Source organism: Rhinopithecus bieti, unplaced genomic scaffold (genome assembly GCF_001698545.2).
Source record: "Rhinopithecus bieti isolate Rb0 unplaced genomic scaffold, ASM169854v2 scaffold_37987, whole genome shotgun sequence".
Lineage (NCBI taxonomy): Eukaryota > Metazoa > Chordata > Mammalia > Primates > Cercopithecidae > Rhinopithecus > Rhinopithecus bieti.
In genome coordinates, this window is record NW_016815892.1 from 388576 (window position 1) to 408974 (window position 20399).

At 39.5% G+C, this 20399-nt stretch overlaps 1 protein-coding gene across 1 annotated transcript in view; it reads left to right on the forward strand.

Annotated features, from left to right (window-relative positions):
* Nucleotides 1-20399, forward strand: part of TGFBR2 (transforming growth factor beta receptor 2) — an 86858-nt gene that overhangs the window by 16418 nt on the left and 50041 nt on the right. The window lies entirely within an intron of this gene.

The following is a 20399-nucleotide window of genomic DNA, read 5'->3' on the forward strand; positions in this document are numbered from 1 at the left end:
ATCATTTTTCTATTTTTAGTCATTGTGCTCCCTCACTGCTTAATTTGTAAGTAAATGTAAGGTAAAAATCTGTAGTCTCCATGTGTTTTCATATTTTCATAGCTAAATTGTCAAAGAGGCGATGGCAGTGTTGTCATCAGGAGACTTCTTCTTGCTTTGAACATTAAAAGCCCTATTTAAGACTGGAGAATTTCTTCTTTGAGGGTTTTGTCCACCTGTCATAAGAGAGTTCAAACTATGTAATGAGTCATTTTACCTTTCCCCTTTTCTTATGGGGACAGCTTCTCTTTTATATACCGTGTGGTCTGCCCTCTTGGAGGTTGTGTCACCGTTGTCAGTAGACAAATGCTGCCACGTGTAAAAGGCTATGCCAGTTCCTACAGTCCTGTAGTTTTGCCCTTCAGTAGAACTTCAAGTTGCCTAACCTAATCAGGAATACGGGTATCTTTATATAGGAAGTGTGCTTCTTCATCATACAGACATAGAGGTCAAGTGTTATCATCTTTGGCTTCCTTTCTCAGAGATTCTTAAACATGAATGTCTGAATAAACATACAGAGAAGAGGTTGGGTACAGTGGCTCATGCCTGTAATCCCAGCACTTTGTGAGGCCAAGGTGGGTAGATCACCTGAGGTCAAGAGTTCAAGACCAGCCTGACCAACATGGTGAAACCCCGTCGCTACTAAAAAATACAAAAATTAGCCCGGCATGGTGGTGGGCGCCTGTAATCACAGCTAGTTGGGAGGCTGAGACTTGAACCCGGGAGGTGGAGGTTGCAGGGAGTCGAGATCATGCCACTTCACTCCAGCCTGGGCAACAGATCAAGATTCCATCTCAAAAAGCAAACAAACAAACAAACAAAATATAGAGAAACATAGAACAGGAACTGTTTTGAGTAGCAGAACATGACTCACACAGACATCTAATTTAGTCAAATTGCTTTTATATAAAAGAAGGTATTCATTGATGAGTAACAGAGCCTACCTGTATGACTGATATTTTCAAAGAAAATGGCTAAGAATCACTTTGATGGCCAGGCACGGTGGCTCACACCTGTAATCCCAGCTCTTTGGGAGGCCGAGAAGGGCAGATCATGAGGTTAAGAAATTGAGACCATCCTGGCCAACATGGTGAAACCCCATCTCTACTAAAAATACAAAAATTAGCTGGGTGTGGTGGCACGTGCCTCTAGTCCCAGCTACTCTGGAGGCTGAGGCAGGGGAGTCACTTGAACCCGGGAGGTGGAGGTTGCAGTGAGCCGAGATTGTGCCACCGCTCTCCAGCCTGGTGACAGAGCAAGACTCCATCTCAAAGGAAAAAAAAAAATCACTTTGATTAGCAGAAACTGTGTTTCACTTGCCATCATAGAAAGCTAAGCTATGCTTCTGCTTTTCTACTGCTAGCTTTATATAAATGTTATTTTCCTTGCAACATAAAAGAAAATTGAGTCATGTTGTTTTATTTAATTTTGTTGAAGAACACATTAAATTAGCCCTCACACTGTGGTATGGACTTCTTTCTCTTTTCTTCAGGGTGATTTTTCCAGTGGGCTTGGTTGGGACTGTGTGATGCTTTGTTCTCAGTGGGGATTTTCCAGCAAAGATGAGCTTCATTAAACAATGACTGGGTTCATGGATTTATAACTGGAGTGATTTTCTTCAAACTGTAATACATTTCAGTGTTACCTTTGTCTGAACACCCTTTTTAAAAGGGATTCCATAGCAAGTCTTCTGGAATAATACCTTTTATATAATTCTTCAAAAACTGTAATTTGTACATACTGATTCCTGTTAAGGCAGATGTTATTGTATCAAGAAAAGACTCAAATTTTGAACATATTGAAAATAGTGTTTCTTCAGATCTGGTGGATAGGTGATGCTCAATATATATTTGTTTCATGGAATAAAAAAGAAAAATATTAAAGATCCTAGGAAGATAAATTAAGTTGCAAGGATATATTGTTTGCAAGGATATATGTCTGTTTAGCATTGCAATTTTCTGAAAGGAAGGCTATTCACAGCTGTTAATTCTGATCTAAGGAACTATTTGCCTTCTTAACTTCTTTGCTAGGTTATCTAAAGGGAGATATCCTTTCTCACAATTGTTTCCTTGAACTTACTTTTAATGTTGCTTTGTAGGGTCAAAACTTTAAAAATACAGCTTTCTCAGAAAACTTGCTCCTCAGATCCTTCAGAGATGTCTACTGTTAAGCTTATTGGCCCCTTGGGAATTGGCAAAGGATTTCCACACTTTAACTTGTAAAATCCACACTTAAAAATTAATCTAAAATTATTTTTCGGGAAGAATTTATACAATTTCAACTAAATGCCCTGCAGCCAGTTATGTTTATGATTCCTGCCTCGTCTCCAAATGGTATTAGAGTTTGAGTCATATGAGAAAATTAATTGAGTTGGGCTTGATTGTACAGGTATACATATATAATAATGTTCTGGTTATAATGCAGTTTGCAGGTTTTCTAGTTACAGCTCAAGGCAAAGATGAGAAGCATCACCTATGGGCCTGACTGCCTCTGTCCAGTACTGCCATGCCCCGTCTCTAACTACTACATTTTTTCCTATTGAGTTCTCCAATCCATGTAGGATAAGTCCCTTCCTGAACTCAGTTTATTTTTCTAACCCTGGCTGCATGTTAGGATCACCTGCGAACTTCTAAAAGAATTCCAAAGCCCAAGCCCAACACCTAGAAGTTCTGACTCATTGCCCTGGGGTAGGACTTTGGCATCACTATTGTTTTAAAAGATCTCCAGATGATTCTGATGTGGAACCATGTTGAGAAACACTAATCTAGCCTAACCCAGTGAGGTTACAAATGAAGAATTTCACCAGAGAGGTCAAAGTACTTGATTTCCCACAGCAAAGAAATGCCATTTACTGGGTTCAAAACTCCCATCTGTTGACTTTAAATCCAGCATAACAAATATGAGCAAGGTTTTAGAAGGTTTTGGAAACTCATCTGCAAAACAGAGCAAATACAGGCCTATCTAAAAGGATACTTCACAATGAAGATGGTTAAAAACCAAAACCGAAGGAGGCAGAGCACATTGGTGGGGCTGCTAGTGGGGGGAATGGATGGTTTTCCAAAAGAGAAAACACTTGACCTGGGTCTGAAAGGCTGGGTATGATTTAAGGCAGGCACCATTGTTCACTTGTTAGCCCCAGGGCCATGCTACTCCATTTCCTTCAAGGAAACAGAGGGAAGCTGGCAAGTGCCTGCCTGGGGTGTGTGTCCGCCCACCATGTAGAGGCAGTTCTTCAGCTCTGTCAGCCATGGCCAAAGCAGGCAACATTTGATCCACCTTGGACCACTCCTGAGGGGTAGCGTCAGACACCAGGCATCCTTTCAGACACCATTCTTGGAGTCGCTTCCCTCCATCACATAAACCTCCCAGCCAACAGTGAAGGCACTGAACTCCTTCCAGGGGCTGGGCAGGCTGCCTTGGGGATGCTCTTCTTGACCTTAAAATCCACCTGATAGATCTGGTAGGGAGGTAGAAATTGTGATGGTAGGAAAGCCAGCAGTTATCAGGTCAAAGGGTTTCTGATAAAAGAAGTTATTCAACAGAAAGGTAATCAGATTATGGGAGCCTTAAGTGCCAGTTTGGGCTAAATTCTCTGAGTCACTGGCAAATAGTAAGTAGGGGAATGACATAATAAAACCACTGCAAAGCCAGGAGTTTGTGATGGGAAGATAGGAAATCCCTTTCTTTTTTTCCCATATGGGAAAAAAAAATCTAAAGATGTGTGGGGAAGCTCCTTAGAGTGCCAGGACTTTCAGTGTCCCCCAATTTATCATCAGATTCTGTCCAGACCTCGTTCCACACACAGTAGCCTGGAGACACCTCTGGAATAAGGTGTGACAAAAAACAAGGAAATAAATTTATTAATTTCGGAAAATGCCTTTTTTTCCCCAGGCTTCACTCATAGGCATTTTCCTGACAAGTCCCCACTTCAGGTTTCACAAAGAGATGCACCATCCTTTGGAATTCTGAAGAAACTCAAGCTTCAATTGAGCTGAGTCTCAGTGGCATGCATTTTATTACATCGAATGCCATTTTAATGTGCTTGAAACTGGGCAGATAAGGGCAATTGGTACACATGTGTAAACCACTACAAAGAGTTCACCTGAGTGTAGAAGGTGGCCAGTAGCCTAAAAACCCTGTATTTTGGAGGCTGTTACTTCATAATCTCTATTATGAAAGTGGAAAAAATCATGTAATTATCTCTCTAAGATGGTCTTTCCACTGTTCAATAGAACTTTCTGCAGAGATGAAAATATCTTATACCTGGGCTGTGTTAAGGTTTAAGGACAGCACAGGTATGAGATATTTTCATCTCTGCAGAAAGTTCTATTGAACAGTGGATCTAAGACCATCTTGGATGATGCATGTGGCTTGAAATGTGGCAGGTGCAAATAAGGAACTGAATTTCAAATATAGATATATTTTTATTTCAGTTAACTTGAATTTAAATAGCCACAGGTGGCTCTTGGGTATCATAATGAATAGGGCAGTTACAGAGCATCATTAAAGTTCCCGTTCTTCTCAAGTCCCAAAGAGGTGCTTTCAGGTAATTTCTTAGCACCTATAATCACAGTGGGGCAGATTAAATTACTTGTACCTTTCCATTTCTGTGCTTTGGAATTATAGGCTGTTTCTTTGTCCTGGAAACCTGATAGTCTAATGTTGTGGAAATACTCCTTAGTAGTGCACTGTAATTATAATACTTTATTGTAGGAGGATGCAGCCAGGCCCTTTTTTGTTTATCATCTGTGTTTTTAGTTTTAATCTTAAAAGGATTATAAAAATAGTACTGTCTTGTGGGAGAAAAATATGCTTAAAGTCTATGAGCATGGAGTGGTAGGGATCATAAGCCATTAAACTTCTGGAAATTCTGGGGAAAGGGAAGTTAAAGCAGCAGGTAGAAGTCTCCTAGGACAAAACTTGCCCTGAAGGGATGCTTTTAATTGGGTTCGGTATTTATGAGAAGAACCCTGCAAAAGTGGTTTCCCTGAAGGCATTTGGATTTTCCCCTGTGAAGATTCTTTCTTCGCTGGTGAATATTAATTATCCAACCCACAACTTGTCACGACATTCTTGGGATAGCATCTACATTTACGGTGCGCTAGAAACCCTCACACTTCTGATTTGGGCATATGCTGTCACAATAAACCCCCAGAAAAAAGAAAAAAAAAAACCTTGTGAGAAAAAGCCAGTTTTTTCTTCTTTTTTCTTTCTTTTGATCTTTTTTTCCTGAAGGGTTAATTTCCTTTAGGCTTGTGTGGGCTTTGACTGGAAACTTAATCTGTGTGCCTGGGCTCTGCATTAGGTTTCAGTCATTGAAATGGGGCTTAATAAGAATTATTTGATACCTTAGGAGTCAGATGAGCCTTAGTTTTATCTTAGGCTGAGGGATTTGCATTTTGAGAGGTTGTGCCAGCTGACTTGAGCCTTTACAGGTTTCAGCTTGTTGCAAAACTAGTTGGGTCCATTTCTCTCACTTCTGAGACCTTTTGCTTCTGCCACTCATAGCTAACGTGTTTTCCATGGAACACTACTCCTTGTCCCTAATTGTGTTCTCTTCCTACCTCAGCGGTGACACTACAGACAGCCGATCATTTAATACTAGACACATTCCTTAAGAAGTTGGGATAGAACTTTAATTACACAAGGCATCCAAGCCAGCAGTGAGGGCCCTTTCCAGTGCGATTACTTTTCAAGCTCTGCCCTGCTTCTCCTTCCAGTTCCCTCTGGGCCTTCGTTTTCAGATCTCCTTAGAAGCTGAGGATCGCAGGTCCTTTTGAATTTCTTTAGATCAGTGTTGTCCTGTAGGACTTTCTGCAATGATGAAAGTACCCTGTCTATTCCTGGCCACATGTGGCTATTAAGCACTTGAAAATGCTAGTCTGACTTGGAACTGAATACGTGATTTCATTTAACTTTAGTTAATTTAAATTTATAAATCCATGTGTCCATGGCTACTGTGCAACTCTAGATTATGCCCTTGACTTTAGAACAGTGTGTCTTGGGAGAGTTCTCTTGGCTCTGGCCCTCCACTTTCATGAACCAGCTCCTCCCAGAGGGGAAAGAAGAACTCTCTTTGACTTCAAAACTGACTTCCTTTTATTGCTAATTTAGGCAGGCTAAGCCTTGAGCTCAAAACTCTTCACCAACTGTTTATACCCTCCATACCTGGCTTCAACATGCCGTTTGTTCTCTGTGACTATATCCTTATTCCTTATCCAGCAACAGCAAATATGCATTAATTTTCTATAGATAAGAAGGTTTCCTTTGGAACTCAAGAATGAGGTATGAAACTTGGCTTCAAAGGACTTAGGGAAAGGAGAGCTATTAGCAAGTGTTTATGGAGTACCAACCACCGTGTGCCTGCCAATGTTTGAGATCTGGGGAATACAGAGTGAATTAAAGTCCATGTGTACAAGCTAATAAACAAGATTCTATCAATATGTCAGCAGATAAGTACAGCGCGAGGGTCTGAGAATAATGGTAGATGCTTGTAATTTTAGAAACGGTTGTCAAGAATGGCATCTTTGGTAAAGTGATATTTGAGCAGTAATTGGTATGAAATCTGGATGAAGAAGGCAGATCTCTAGGTTAAGCGCATTCTAGTCGGAGGGAACAGCAAGTACAGTGTCCTAAAAACAGACCGTGCTTGTCATTTCCTCCCCTCCTCCCCCATGGTTTCTCATTTTTTGCTTCTCTTTCTAAGAGTTACATTTATAGGCATACATTTTGACACTGGACATCACAAGAAATTGAGCCAGTTCACACCTCCACTGGTGCTGGTAAAAAGATTATACTAAGATGGATAAAAGACTATGAAACATAGTCAAAATGCCCTTCTCAGTCACCTCTGGCATAGGATTTTATACATCTGGGTTCTCACCCCAGATTGAGATAGGTTTAATAGATAAGATTCAGTGTGTGGCAAATTTAAGGTGCCAAAGTTAGGTACATGCTAGAACTTTCATAAAGAGTTGTCTTAAGAAATAGAAAACGTTGTAATTTGACTTCCTAGCCAAAGATCATTCAAAACATTTCAAAGTTTAGATTGCTTATTCCACTCTGATCTCTAGTACTAAATGTTATTTCAGCACACAAATGTGGTCATTCCCATGGATGGAAAGAGCCAGCTGTGTTCCAGAACTATGTTGGAAGATTGCACCTTGAAGACTCTGTGCTTGGTTCTCATTTTCCATCTTAAAATCACTGCTGGAATCTATCTTGACTTTTCCACAGCCCATTGACAATTATGTAAATATTGTCCTTTTTTCTCACCAACTACTATGGCTGATGTCTCCCTTCCAAAATTTGTGTTGAAACTTAATCCCCATTGTGGTGGTATTAAGAGATGGAGATTTGGGGGAAGTGATTAAGTCACGAGGGGATTAGCCCTACGTAAAAGGGCTGGAGGTAACCAGCCTGGGTCCTTTTGCCCTTCCATTTTCTGCCACATGATGACACAATACTGATCCTCTCTAGAGGACACAGCGACAAGGTGCCATCTTGGAAGCAGGAAAGGGAGCTTTCATCAGACATCAGACCTGCCAGTGCCTTGAATTTGGACTTGTCAGCCTCTAGAACTGTGAAAAATTTCTGTCCTTTACAAATTACTCAGTCGCACATATTTCATTTTGGCAGCCAAACAGACTAAGTTACCAACCTTAGTGGGATTGGTAGGACTTGGAAGGGAGTAGACTTTTTTTTTTTTAAATACAGAGTCTTCCTCTGTCGCCAGGCTGGGGTGTAGTGGCACAATCTCAGCTCTCTGCAACCTCTGTCTCCTGGGTTCAAGCGATTCTCCTGCCTCAGTCTCCTGAGTAGCTGGGACTACAGGCACGCACCATCACGTCCTGGCTAGTTTTTGTATTTTTAGTAGAGACGGGGTTTCATCATGTTGGCCAGGATGGTCTTGATCTCTTGACTTCGTGATTCGCCCACCTCAGCCTCCCAAAGTGCTGGCATTACAGGTGTGAGCCACCACGCCGGGCCGGGAATAGATACTTTACTCACCAGGAGGGTAGCATCATAAAAGTTGCAGCTACTCACCACAAGAGAGCCCTTTATGCTGTTTACTGCAAATAGCATCAAGGTCATGACAGCAATGAGTAATGCCCAGGAAAGGCAAAGATCAACCTTACACTTTTTCATCTAACTGCACTGTGAGAAAACAAGCAAAATTGCCCAGTTTAAGGGCAGATTCTCAGATTTTGTTTCAAATTTCCTGCCCTTTGTTGCCTTAACAATATTTGAAACTTCTTTCTTTTTTTTTTTACTTCCTCTGCTTGAAAACATGAAGGGGAAGTTTCAAAGTGTTTGGTGTTATCTTAGAAACCAAAGTGAATCTGAATGTGTCTTTCTGTCCTTTTGTGTCATTTTCAAAATGAAAGAGACCTGTAAGTTCATCATGTCCAACCCATTTGTTTGACTGGTTGGAGAACAGGCACAGTGAGTGGTTGGGTAGTCACCCTTGAACTCAAAGTCAGCTCATGGTCAGTTCAGAGCCTTCTCCACTGCAGCCTGCTGCCATTCCCAGCATGGTGAATTCTCCTCCAGTAGAAGTCATATAGCAATGTTTTATAATTAACTCTTATGTGAGCAAATGAGCTCAAGCAGAGAAGATTAAGGAATATTGCTTTCCATATATCTGGATGGCCCAGAACACTTTTTAACTAGGTATTTAAAAATCTAATACAATTGTTGTTGCCCATATTCTTCTGTAATTCTTTCATCAGCTGTGAATGAAAGTACACCAATTTTATTTCCTTGAAAAATAAGCCAAACGTAATTTTATTTCAGTATTTTAGAATTCCACAGTCTTAAGGTACATCATTGCCTTCCCGTCTCTGCATGTCAAGCTTCCTAATTTTATTAGCATATTGCGAAATAACACACTAAGTGTCTCAAAGCCAAGGTAGATCAGCTCTCTCCTAATAAATGTGCAGGAGTCAGCAGAGAATTTGGAAATTGAACTGGATTTTCAAGTTACTGCCTATTTGCCAGACCTATGCTGGTTATGAATGATATTTCAAAACCAGATTATTTGGTTTTAGATCCTAAACACTCTTGGCAACTTTATTGTAACAATGATTGATTCCATTATATATTTGAAAGCGTGAGGGCACAGTAGTAACAAAAAAATTGTTATATTTCAATTTGTCTATTCATTCAAATTTCCTGAAAGGTTTTTTAGAAGTCATCAAACTGCTAAGTTTGATGAGTAGGAATCAACTTATCAAACGCATACTTATCTTGTCATTTCTTTCCTGCAATTTTCTTCGGTGTGAGAGAGCATTGCGTGGAATGTTACCTTTCTAACAAGTGAATGCTTGTGTGGCATTTTTTACCGTCTAGAGGATTTTCACATGTACTTCAAGCATGTTTGCTCTTCATCATGACCCTACAAGGTGCCATTTTATAAATCAGGAAATGGAGGTTTCAAGAAGTTAAGTGGCCCACAGCTAATACATGTAAGAGCCTGAACTCACACTCAGTTCAGGCTTAAAACTCTTTTACCTTAAAACTCTTGGGCTTCACCAAGCTGACCTTATTATATACGTCTCCTAAAATAAGTGAAGTAATTACAAAGAACCAAAGCTCTTGTCTAAGAAACTTACTGCTTACCCACCCCTTGTATACCCTCTTTAACTCCTAGTAGCCAACCCATGTCTTTGCTTTGTACTGGAATGTGTGTAAAGTTCTACTCTTGAACTTACTGATGGAATATCTATTTCATTGTGGAGGATCAGGAAGGATGTGGGCTTGTGTGTCACCACTGGCTTTGTCTTTTATTCGCTTTCTCTCATTGACCTGTGATAAGTTATTTCATCTCTTTGACCCTTAATTTCTCCATCTATAAAATGTTAATGACAAAATTGCATGGTGGTTGTGATAAGTAAATGAAATAATCACCACAGTACTTAGTACTGGACTAAGCATTTGGTCTGCATTCAATGAGCTGTGATCACGGTAATAATAATATTATTATCACATAGATCTGATTTCTAAAGTAGATAGCCTCTGGCCTTGAACTGAAATGTGATTATCCACATTAGAGAATTAAATACATGTTAAAAATATTCATATTAGAGAGTTAAATCATGACTTTTCGCATTCTGGTTGAACCCTAATATTAGAAGAGAGAATTGAATGGGCAGGTGAAATAATCATTAATTGTAAAAATTCAGGTGGCCACAGGGGCCTGGCAGGGGAGTAGGTGACATGAAGGAGTGACAGGGAGGAGGCAAATTTGAGGACACAGACACTTTCTCAAGAGGAGCGTCACAGCTCACAGCCAGCTGACTGTTGTCATGGGATGATGTGGACCCACTGTTGCCAAGTCTCCTTTATTTCTTTAAGTGGAATTAGAAAACCAGCCTTGCATGTGGAATCTCCGAATTTTAAAACTTGGTTTATAAAAAGAGAAGAGTTCATGCCAAACAGAACACATCTGTGCTCTGTATCCAGCTCTTGTACCCACTGTAGCAATTTCTGCTTTAGCTTCTCAGCCTGTGCCCAAGTTATTTGGTTGTTAGAAACCAAGCGCCTTGGACCTCATTATAGTACCTTTTAAAGGGATGCCTTTCCCAAATATGGTAGTACTCTGGCCCTTTTCCAGAGAAAATATGGAAATCATCTGTTTTGACCAATATTTTCACATGTTTAATAAAACTGTAATTGAAAAACCTTTCAGGTACCAGGCATGCACAAGAACCCCGCGGCATATTTTGAAAAAATGGAGCAAAAGCCTCCACAGAGAAATTTATCAGTGAAAATTCTGCTCTCACAGGAAATTGATACTTGGACCAAATTCCATGCTTAGTTGAGGCAAATGGCTCATTTCAGGGGCTGATTTTTCTGATTCTCTAATAGTCACTACCTTTTAAAAATCTGTTCTTACCAGATTTTGTGTTAGTTTCTGCATTTTCCATTAAGCTGCCTCAGCACTTTGAGATAAAGAATTGTTTAAATCCTAAATGAATAACTTAATTAAAAAGCACATCTTCATCATTTAGACCTTTCTTATTTCCAAAGCTCTTTTGATGAAAATCATTTCATGCATTTTAAAAAATTCCTTAGAAGAACTTGAAGATCTTGAGGAAAGGACCATGTCTTATCCTGTCCTCCCTTCCCTCAAGGGTTTAAATATGAGGGCTCTCAGAGAGCAGCCCATTTTCGTTTATATGGACTAATTTTGCTGGTAAGTAACAAATTATTTTAGTTGAATTGGAATGTTATAAAACTCCATCAGTCATTTATCATTATCTTGCCTCTATCAGACTGTGCTATTTACCAATGTTGTTTTGACTGTCACCAAGAGAGTTAATCGTCTTTTATTTTTAATAATAAATTATTTCCTTGTTGCTACAGCCCACCAAGTCCTGTCAACTGAGGGAGAATTGTTTTCTCAGTTGCTATCACTTTAGGTAAAGTACCAATTTTAAAGCACTTCTCCGCAGAGGCATAAAGTTATTGTTTTGACAGTTCATGAAATAGTGCTCCATTCTACTCTTTAACTTGATCTGATATACCATTTACATTTATATGGCTTAACATTTTCAACTGGCTTCCTCTTTTTCTCAGCCCCAAACCCTACATTCTGGTTTTTGACTCATCTCATAGTCCCTCCGGTCAGTCTTTGCCAGGTAAATGCACTGTTAAAGTGAGCTTTATCAATGAAAAACTGAAGAATTTCATGTATTGATGACAGTATTTACTATAAACAGCTTGCTTCTCCCCAGCTTTCAGAAATGTATTTTGTTCACATGAGTCCTATTAGAGCTGAAAGAGCATGATTGAGAAAGCTCCAATTGTTTCAGCTTTTTGAATATGCCACAAGTGCTAGAATTCTGAAATACTGCCTTTGGCAATGATGTGTAGATAGTTCCACCTGCAAGAGTCATTTTAAATGTTTAGGTTTTGTCTCCTGTTATGTGGCCTGTATCTCAGACAGGTCCCCTGCCACTAAAACAAAACAAAACAAACAAAAAAAAGGAAAATCAATGAAAATTCAGCAAGTGTTGGGGGGACTCAAATTGTACTTCATTCTTCAACGATACAAGAAAGCAAGAAAACTGAGTTTGCCGTTTTAGGATTTATTTGGAGTCATTGGGGTTAGTAAGTGTTAAATAAATAGGAAAGGATGCAATTGAAATTCCAGCTCAGTTATTTTATGTTTGTCACTGGAGAAAGCCAATTATTTTTCCGTTGAGCTACAGCTTGTTTCATTCTGTAGAAGACTAAAAAACTTCCTTGTAAATTACATTTTAAAAAATTTGAGTTTAAAGGTACAGCCAAGATTTTGATTTAAAGTACCTCATTGCATGAATTCCTTGGAGACACAAGTAATCATTCCTTAATCCCTTAATTTAATTGTTTGGTAAATACAAATTTATGTTTATGCAGTTTTCTTAAAGCAGTCATAGCAAACTACTAAATTACTGAGCCAAAATGCTAGTGAAACTCAAACCTACGAAGCTAAATTCCCTCAACTGAACAAGTCCAAACGGGGAAATCACACATATAAATGCATAAAAACACACGCTCACACACACACTTCCTGTATCAGTTCTGTCTCCATTTGTGACCTCATGTTTGCATTTAAAGGCAAGTAAACTGATTCACATGAGGTAGCAGTTGTTAATTTTGCCTCTCAAACTAGAATATAAGCCACAGGAGGGTAGGGACCAACCTGGTATTTGTTTCTGATCTCTTGTTGTGTGGACAGTATCCCAGACATTTGATTTCCTTAATTGTTGGCCAGATGGTAGGTAATTTCAGTATGAAAAAAAAAAAAAAAAAACACCCTATATATGTATATGTGTGTGTGTGTATGTATATATATTTTCTTGCTAGGTTTTTTACTAGAATTATTTCCTACTCTTTCAAGAGATTTTTAGAGTATTGATTATGTCATTCGTGAAAGGTTTTAAAAACATTATTAGTATTACAAACACGTGTGCATGAAAAGGAAAATTGATGCTTTTGAGCTTATCTATTTTCTGCCCACATGGTGGTCTCCCTATTAGGTATGGTTTCTCCACTTCTGATCCTGCTGCCCAGAGGCTATGTGGGGCTGTCACTTGAATGAAAGCTGCGTGCATCTGCCATGACAGAATCTGCCTTGCATTTACTTATTTATAATGAAAACACTTTTTTAAGTACAGAAAAATAATAGAAAATTCAAAATGACAGAAGGGTATGAAATAAAAGGTGCATCTCAACCTCAGTTTTCTACCCATTTATTTTCCTTTTACAGGGCCAAATAATGTTTGATTCTCATGTTCTTGCATCTACTCCCAGAGACAGTCTACATATATAAGCATGCATGTGTGCGTGCACGTGTGTGTGTGTGTGTGTATTGTCTTTAAAAAGCAGTAACAACAAAGCAGAAATGGTGGTGTATCAGCCAGGGTTCCAGTTGCAAACAGATGGCACCCTCAAATTAGGAAGATCTGAGGAGAGTTTAGTAAAAGAAGAACTTACAAAGGTATGGACAGAGTCAAGGGAAACCACCACAAAAGGGGAGAAAGCATAGTGCAGAAACTTGGGACTAGTAATTGCTATGTTGACTTGCTGGGCACAAAGGGGCAAGGAGAGGGAAGAAGTAAATCTTGGAAATGTCTTGAGAGACAACCTGTGACCTCCAAGTGAAGGACTCAGCCAGCTGGAAAAAATTCCACAGAATTTTTCACAGAGAGGGAGCCAGAGCACAAATACCCTAAATGTGCTCCTCATTGCTTCCCTTGTATACCGCTGGGTCTACCCATTGGCCAAACTTAATAGAAGCTTGAGGACAAGAGAGCTGGTTGATGTAGTCCATAAAGATGAGTCTCCTGGGGCAGAGAGTCCAGCGACCAAGGGTGAAGAACTAAGGGCAATAGAAGACACCCAGCCCAAGTAACTCTATACATTAGTCTCTACCTTGCTTTTCTTCTTGAATGTTATAGCCAGGGCTTCAACGCTTATAAAGATAGCCACATGGAGCTGTCCCCTGCTTTTTAGTCATTGCATTGTATTCCTTGTTTGGATTTGTCTAATTTATTTTACTACTCTTCTCTTGATGAACGGTTAAAAAAAAAAAAAACAAACAAACAAAAAAAAACCTGTTTGTCCTTACAAACAACACTGCAGTGAATTTATCAATGAATATCATAAATTTTTAGAAGTGAAAGTGCTAGGCAAAAGGTTATTTGCGTTTGCAGTGCTGACTGATATCAATAACACATACTCCTGAGATGTTATACCAGTTTACATCCCAGCATTATGAGAAAGTTTGTTTCCCCATACTTTGCCCAGCTCACTGTGCTATCTGACTTACTGATCTCTTTCAATATGCGTTACGTGAAATATGGTATGCATTTCTCTTGTTAGCAATGAGGTTGACATGCTTCACTTTTAGAGCTTATTCTCTAGTGGCATGGTCAGGAAGTAATATTTAAAGTAACATTTTTTTTTAACACAATGTAGAGAACTTACATGATATGTTATATGTTTCCAATAAGCATTAATAATGATTTTAAATGGCATTAATTCTTCTGGCACTTATTGAGTACTTACTATTTAAAAGCAAGAATTGTAAGGCATTGTCATTTCACAGAGATTTTACAGTATTAATTACATCATCCCTGAAAGGTTTTAAAGTATTATTACAACAAAAATATTTGCATAAGAAGGTGAATCGATGCCTTCAGGTCACTTGTCTCTGTTTTCTTCCTGCACACACTATAGTCTCCCTGTTAGCTAAATGATGGTTTCTCTGGTATTGGTACCCCAGAGACCATGTGGATTGTCACTTGAAGGAAAGCCCCACACTTCTCTTTTCTCAAGGTGTAATTAGATAAAGCGTTAGGGTTCAAACACATTTTAAAACTAAAAGAAGGTATTGTATTAGAAGTTCCAATTACAGTGTGCAATAGATTTTCAGCAAAAAGAAATATTTCTAAAATGTTCCTATCTTTGGCTCAATCACAAGGTGTTTGGGTGGTTGGTTGGTTGTAGTAATTGGCCAAGGTATCTGATTGGCCAGGGGATGTCTTTCTTTCCTGAAGAATTATACAGGGAATCCTCCCAGATTGCTCGACTTGCTTCTTTGTTCTGGGTGGGAGGAAGTGTGTGACTAGCCAATAGCCTTGTCCCACCTTGTCTCAAGGGTCAGAGCTGCTTTTGCCAGCATCACAGGCCACAGCGGGTTTCTGCCAGATGGCTGCCTCAGTATCTGACTCGGAAATGCTGCAGGCAATTAAAAACCTCCTTTCAGAGAACACGTCTTTCAATTCTGGGCCCGTATGGTGATCAGGGCCTCTGGGTTTGCAATCATTTAAGAGGTCAGGCCCAAGAGAAAAGCATATGGAAAGAACTGGAAGATGAGAAATGCCTGTAAAAAGGTGAAGAATAGGTATTTAATTTCACTAACTCCAAAATGAGCGGAGAAGGGGAAACAATTATTAAAAACTGGGTTCTGCACAGCCTTCCCATTCAAATGCGACATCACCCAGGGAGCAGCTCCCTTCCTATTCGTAAGGTCAGTTTTGTGTGTACTTGACTAGGTCCTGATACCCACTAATCTCATTGTTGCTGTGAAGGTATGTTGTAGATGTGATTAACAGCTACAATCATTTGACTTTAAGTAAAAGAAATTACTCTCTATAATGTGAGTGGGCTTCATCCAATCAATTGAACAGCCTTAAGAGCAAAAGCTGAGGGTTCCCAGAGAAAAAATACTGCCTCAAAACTGCAGCATTGAGTTTTGCCTGAGTTCCCAGGCTGCCAGTCTGCCCTATAAATTTCAGACTTGCCAGCCCACACAATACCACTATGCTACACCTGCAGGTTAAAAATATTCCCAAAGTACTTGTGTATTAATATTTAAGAAGCAGTACTCTAAAACAATAAATTCTATTCACCAGTTTCCATGGATTATTCTTTGAGATGTTACATTTAATTGTGTCAATTTCAGTGGTCTTACAATGAATATATAACACTAAGCAAGACATCCACAGGTGTTTGTAGAACAAATAAATTTCTGAGTTTCCCCCCACAAAAATCATTCCAGAAAACAACAGTAGGTAGATACATGAATTCAATGATACACAAATGCATGGATTCAATGATACGTGAATGCTTTTCTGACAAGTGTTTATGATTATTGTTAAACTTTGAGATTTTACCTAATGGTTCAGCTAATAATAGACACTATTTCAAAGATTTGGACTAAGGTCATATTCAGAATTTTTAATATTTATCTGAAATAAGTCTAATCCTATTAGGCTGCTCATCTGACTCTCAAAGATGATAGTACAGTTCCAGAAATAGACACAGCTAAGCAGGCAATTCATATTCTCAAGACCTGGAACCTCTGTCTGTAGGCAGTGAGTGTGGGGAAAATGTGAGATAAAATGGGGAAGGTGGTATGACCTAGAGTGGAGGTTTTGATATTACTCATGGGCTTATTTGAAGAGAAGTGAAATATTATGGGCCATGTGATACTGTCATATGCTGATAGGTGCTAGGCATGTTCACTTCCTTTAGTGGATGGCTTTCTAGGTGACAGATATTCTTATTGGAACTTCTTTCTGGAGAACTTTATGAATAACGAATTTGCCTGTTGGGGTAGAAAATTCTCCAAAGATGGTTAGCTGCTCACGGAGAGTCTATAGGAATGAATCCAAGTACCATCATCTCTCGGTACCCATGGGGGATTGGTTCCAGGACTCCTCGAGGAGACCAAAATATACAGATGTTTAACTCCCTTATATAAAATTGTGTAATATTTACATATAACCTATGCACATCCTCCCATATCCGTTAAATCATCTCTAGATTACTTATACCTAATACAATGTAAATTCTGTGTAAATAGTTATTATACTGTGTTGTTTAGGGAATAGTGACAAGAAAAAAAGTCTGTACATATTCAGTACAGCTATAGCCATCTATTTTTATAAAAAAATATTTTCCATCCACGGTTGCTTGAAACCACAGATGTGGAACCCACAGATACAGAAAGCTGACTATATACTGCCTTCATATGAGAATATCTTAACTAAAGAGACTTAGACTAATTTAACAACCTGGATTAAAAGTAATGTTGAAGTTGGATTAGGGTTTGCTATAGGGTTAATTAGGTGGGTTTTGTATTGTTGTTTAGAGGAGTACCTTTATTTCTAACTATACACGTGTATATACTTAGTCTCCTTCCCATGCCTTTGGCTTTGTAAACATTATGTATTAAACATAAGGAGATGTTTGATATGTGAGATCATGACTGGTAACATCTTTTCCTGTGGTTTGGAGTGCACAGATGCAATGTCCCATGCAACAAATGACTGTTCCCCTCCCCTCCCACTGGCCCTCATCCCACGCTGACCAGCAGTATACTACTAAGCATGTTATTAGTGACTCTTGAGGATTCTGGGGTTGACTTGGGATGCCTTAACTGGATCCTATGGGCCTGAGAGAATCTGCGGACCTTCTCAGATGACCTGCAAATTTTGTATTTGTTTATCTTCCCCCACTCCAAAATGTGTTCATAAGGCTTTTATCAAACTTAGGTGACCCCAGCAAAGGTTTAGAGTAGCTTTGCCCTCCGAACTTAACTACCTATCCCACCAGTACCGATGGTGTGCATAAAAGGACCTGAGGGCCTATGTCACATAGAGGAAAAGAATACTGGTTTAAAACAAAGGTTGGAATGTATGTGACCTCAAGGGCTGCCCGGAATTGTAAGCTGGGGAGTCTCCTAGGGTTAACTAATAGGGAGTCGCTGGCTGGTGGTGAACATGTCCTGCATACAGGCTTTTGGAAAAAAACTCTGGTTAAGCTGAAGCAGTGGTAGCTTTTGGTAGCTTCTGCTGTAACAAGGAAAAAAAGGTGGCATCCCTGGCTGGATTCTTGTGAAATGATATGCTGTATCTTAGGCAACTTTCCTTGTATACGGTAGGTGCTCAGCATGTGCAAATTCTTATTGTGCACTGCCCCTCCCCGCATATGCCTGTGTCTGTATGCAGTACAGTTGCTTGCTTGGCTTTTCTTCAAAATTCAATGGAGAGGCTTTCTCTTGGTGGATCTACCCGTAAAGTAACATGTATTGTATGTCTCAGGGGACCCATTACGGTGGTGTACCTGGAGCTGTGCAAATTGGTGGACGTTTTCTCTCTCTCTTTCTCTCTCTCTCTCTCTGCCCAGTCTCTCCCTCTTTCTTTCCCTCCCTCAGTCCCTCCCTCCCTCCCTTCCTCTCCCTCTCCCTTCATCCTTCCCTTTCTCTCCTTTTCTCTTTCTTTCTTTTAATGGTCCTTTTTTCTCTTCCCTGTTGATTTTGTTCTGCAAGCATCAGACTTAAACCGCTTGCATTTATCAGCGCATCTGTGGCCACCACTGCTCCCAGCACCCATCTCATCTGTTTTCATTTCTGTCTTATCACTGCTCACTCCTGTCACGTTTCATGTTTCTAAGGTTTTGCTAGAAAAGGACTGACCAGCACAGAGAAGAATTTCTCTCTATCCGAGGTGTGAAAGAGCTAATCACCTCTCCTTAGGGGCATGTTTTTCACAAGGGAACTTCTTCCAGCTTTATCCAGGTGCTGTCCCCTCAGCAGCATAAGTTGTATATGTGTTTGTGGTGCTGGGGTGGGGGTCGGGGGTTGCTGTTTTGTTTGCTACTTATTGTGTTTTTTTCAACTAATTATAGGTCAGGGTTCTCAACGTTGGTTCTACATTAGAATCATCTGGGCGGCTTCTGAAAATCCTGATGCCTCAGTTACCTTCCAGAAAAATTAAATCAGACTATCTGGGAGTGGGGACCCCTTCAGTATTTTTTAAATTTCCTCAGGTGATTGATTTCAACATACTCTCCAAGTTGATAACCACCAGTCTAAGCTAAAATTCTAAAATGTTGGGAGGCTGAATTTCAAGTCATGGAAATTTGATTTTATATTTACAAACAACAAACCTTCCTAATCAGCAAATATGTGCTTGTCCAAAACATAACCTATACAAAAAATATATATGTATGAAATAAACAAAACGTGGTTTCACTTTTTTTTTTTTTGCTTGAACAATGTTAAAGAAACCTAAAGCGTTCTTAGTTGTTTCAAAAATTGATCCAAATATAACCATGTTAGAAAAAAATACATGTTCATTGTTGTGTTTCTCCCAAATTTCACACACAGTTCAGAGAGCATTTCTGCCTATATTTTTAGCTAAGCATAGAGCTCTTGGTCTGGGAGACACTGAGAATTTCAAAATAGCTTGTTACCTAAAAATATACTTCCTGAAATGAACTTGAGGCCCGAGAGGGATGAATGGCTTTATTTTTTTTCTTCTATATTTACTGTTACCACAAGAAAGCAAATCTTAAATTTATATATCTTTGTATTTTTAGAGACCCAGGAAACAGGTGCTGTGCCCAAGCTACAAAGACAGTTGCAGGACAAAGTATCTAAGACAGAAACCTAAAATTCACAGGACAGAGAGTGATTGTGGAAGGGCATTGAACGTGTTCCTCTCTAGGCAAGAGCAGAGGGAACACGAGGCTTTGCTTAGGCCTTTCTAAGGGTTATGCCTTGGAAAAGTACCTCACAACTTTCTATGGCCCAGCAACTCCTCCAGTGCCCCATTTCGGTCTAAGTGCTTAATATTTCTTAGTCTAGCATGTAAGTATTAATTCATGTTTGCTGGTTGAGTGCCTAGTAGCCTTATCATACTTCAGTGACTGTCCAAACTAATGTCTTTAGTTAACATCATCACCATCTCATTGAGGAAGAAAATGGGGAATGGGGTGTTATACCTTTATTTAAACTGCCCCTAGCTTGCAGCATGTATTTGGCAAAGAATAGTCTGTCTTCCATATTTTATTGAATGAATGGGAATGAATATCACATTTATAATCACACTCCTCTCTAATCTGAGTAAAGAAGCTCTATATCCTATCCTACTTGGCATCAAGGGCCAAACATGGACTCCTTGTATTCATCCTATGTTCACTCATTTATCCAATAAACATTTCTTATACCTTCTATGTGACAGGTTCTCTTCTTGGCACTGGAGATATAGTAGGTAAATGAGGTGGAGAAAGTCTCATGGAGCTTACATATTTGTGGATAGATTATTAGCAAGTATGTGATGCAGATAGTTTGTGCAGACAATAAAACAGAGTCCTGTGGTAGTTACTTGCAGGTTGCTGTAGCATGAAGGGGTGGCATTTGATCAGAGACCAGAAAAGTGACAGGAAGCTAAACAAAGGTAATAGCAAGTGAAAGGCCTGAGGAGGGAATGAACTTGGCTTCTTCCCAGAAAGGGGCAGGAAGCTGGCCATGGTGGTGGTAAGGGAGAGGTACGGAAGGTAGATCCTTAGGTGGGTTCAGC